The 3,180-nt window shown below is 36.4% G+C and overlaps 1 pseudogene; it reads left to right on the top strand.

Annotated features, from left to right (window-relative positions):
- Positions 1 to 244: 244 nt before the first annotated feature.
- On the top strand, positions 245 to 2,945 carry LOC123215922 (annotated as a pseudogene).
- The last annotated feature ends 235 nt before the right edge of the window (positions 2,946 to 3,180 follow it).

Genomic DNA, 3,180 nt, shown 5'->3' with positions numbered 1-3,180 from the left:
ACACGGCTCATAGCCTTTTTGGTTGTGCTTTTATGGGCTTTTTTGCTAGGGTAACCCTACTTTACAGGCTAGCCAACTCTATATAATTTTCTTTTTTTAAAAATTTTTGTGACTATATCAGATCGGCCCATAGACTCAACACAACCCATCTTAAAAACGGGTCTTGGCGTGACCCGCAATTTTGCATGCAGTACCCCCAAGCTGGGCTTTTTTAGTTTTATGTTGATTAATTCTGGTAAGTTTTCTTTGCCTTGAATTATCTCAGCTGATGATTTTTCTTTCTTTTTTTTTTTTTTAATTTGGCATTGCTTTAAATTTAATAATTTTTCATATCATTCTCATTCTGTATCTTTGTTTTAGGGAAATGGGGTTTCTTTTTGTTTTTACAACTCAGTTTAATTGTTAATTTTGTTAAACACGGTTATATATTTCCGGGATTTTGATGAAGTTTGGGCTCATTTGCAGTGTCTTCCATGGTATTAAAACGTATATGTAGAATTTTCAGTTTTGCGGAAGAGTCGGGGATACTAGCGATGGAAAATTTGCCCTTTTATGCATTGAGCAGGCCTAATTACCATTGTTGTGTTGATGGGATTGTTTGTCGTATTAGGGTTTTATATGAATCATTTGATCAAGTAAAACTCCGCTGTTGTATGATGTCAGACAAATTTACTTAAACTGAAAATAGGTTGGTAACATCAAGTTTTGTAAATTAGGGTTTTTAGAGTTCTGAATTTGAGTAAACTGGACACTGTGGGAGTATTTGGCGGAGGAACTATGGGCAATGAAATTGGGTTTGACGCTTCTGCAGAAAGGGCAAAGGTGGGAAGCTTATGGTGGCTGTATATTAGCAATCTTCCTAAAACTTACAGTGTTCCAATCTTCTTTCAAGGGGAGGATATTAAGAACTTGCAATATGCTCCTATTCTTTACCAGGTATATCGTTTGGCTAACTCATAACTAATATTAACAGCTCAATGACAATGGCTGTTTGGTCACTTTTAAGGTTGTGCTTGAGATTTGAAATTATTGCCTGATTAAGACAGAGTAAAATAAGAAACTAATGTAGTTCATTTGCTCCAAAATCACTGCTAAAGGCTCTGAACCATTCTGGCTAGTTGACTTGAAGGGAATATATATACCTTTGTTTGGATTCTTTAACGGCTCTAGATTTTCAGTTAGCTTCAAAAGCACCAGTAATTTGTTAAAATCTATCTTCATGAACCAGGTGAACATAAGATCCCGTTTTCTTCTTGATTTTGACCAAGAAGTCTGGCGTGCTCTTGAGAGTTTGAAACCTAATGGTCACCTTTTTGGGGGCCAAGAAATGGGTGCATCAGTCCTTGGATGGGCAGTATTGGCAGTCTCATTTATGTCATTTTGTTTGCATAAAAATCCTCATGATGCTTCCTCTTATAGATATGTGCAATCACAGCTTCAATCCTAATGCTCAAATTGTTCAGGAAAAAGAAGCAAGGAATGCAGAATTGCTAAGAAAGGCAGGTTCTCTAATTTGTTTTCTTATATTCCTCAATTGCTTACATCTTCTGAAAAGAAGTTCTACACTTTTTAACTACTCCAGAACTTATATTTCGATTCTTAGATACAAATATATAGCAGAAACAGAGATCAAACAAAATTATGCATTACTACTTACTTATCGGTGCCTAAACAATGATCTTTTCTTGTAGGGCTATGGATTTGTGATTCCTTCAAATCCTTATGACAGCCCTGAGCTAAGATATGACGGAGTGCTTATGGATGCTGGGATTTCATTTCCAAACTTCTCCTCACCAGTTGGATGGCAACAGCAATTTTTATCCCTCCTAAAGTTAGATGGAGTAGCATCAGTTTCCAAGGTTTCTCCTATTGAATTGCTTTTAACTAATTGAAGGGCATGCATCATATTGAATTTTTATCCCTCTCAAGTTCTGGTCCAAATACTTCTGCTTGTGATTAACATGACACTCTCTTTCCTTTATTTTCAGAAAATTGTGACAGAAGGCAATGAGAGCTTCAGAGTTTGCCGGAAGAAAAAGGGCAAATCTTCCCATTCATTTCCCTTTTAGTTTTGAATGCTTATAGAAGCTACGCCCTTTCCTCATGCAAAGTGCTGGTCCTGGACATCACCTTTTTAATCCAATCCTTTTAGTTTATAAGCAGTGAGCAGCATTCAGGAGCCATGAAATACTAGAACTTGAGCACAATTTAAGAAAAAAATTATGGAAACAGTGCAGAAGCATGATTTGTCCCTTGTTTTATCCTAACAGGTAACCTTAGGAGAGGAAGCCCGGATTTGGTGGAGGGACGTTTGTTGGCAGCCTTAAGAGTATTACTTGCAAGTGATTTGAAAACAGTGCAGAAGCATTACTTAAATCTGAATCCCCCCTTGGAATTGAGAATGAAGTCGCGGTTTTTCACACCCTTGTTGCATTATGTGTGATTGCACTAGAGCATTTTCCTAGAAAAATCATGGAAAATGAATCCCTATTTAAACATGGAGTTTCAGCTTCTACTGAACATCTGAACTGGCCAACAGATTCAGAATCGAGAAGAAATCTATAATCATAGACATGATGCAAAATCTCTTGAAGAGGGTTACGTTATTATTGTCAAAGGAAACCACAGCTACTCAAGGCTGAAATGAGAGTTGAAGATACATCTACTGCCGCATTTTGGCCTCCACAATTTCATTTTCTTCCTCTTGCCATGTAGGTATCATTGCCCATTTCCCGTCAATTGTGTACCCATTTCAGATGTTTTGAGTATTTGTTTGTTATGTTTTTGAAAGATTTTGATAGTTTAAACTGGTATTTCGCTGATCTTTACATCATTACTAACCAGTATCCCGAAATTGCTGGTAATATGTATTATTAGTATACTGAAAACTAAATTGTACAAAAATCTTACATGAAAAGACCAAGAATATTTGAATATTTGTCTCAGGGATAAGGGCAATTTCTTTGTTTTAGGGCAGCATAGTATAACTGAAAACTAAATCATGGTTCTCCTTAAAATAGTGGTGGATTCAATCTAAACTAGTTTGATTGAGAACCACCACTCAGCTTAGCTCATACAGTTGATCTCAAGTTTAAGTTCCAAGCTTGGATCAAGATCATTTAGTTTGTTTCATTGGCAACATTGTTTATCTTGCCGGCAACACCTTTTACTATATATTTT

The sequence above is a fragment of the Mangifera indica genome, chromosome 5 (assembly GCF_011075055.1).
Source record: "Mangifera indica cultivar Alphonso chromosome 5, CATAS_Mindica_2.1, whole genome shotgun sequence".
Classification (NCBI taxonomy): Eukaryota; Viridiplantae; Streptophyta; class Magnoliopsida; order Sapindales; family Anacardiaceae; genus Mangifera; species Mangifera indica.
This window is presented reverse-complemented; position numbering and strand designations above follow the sequence as displayed.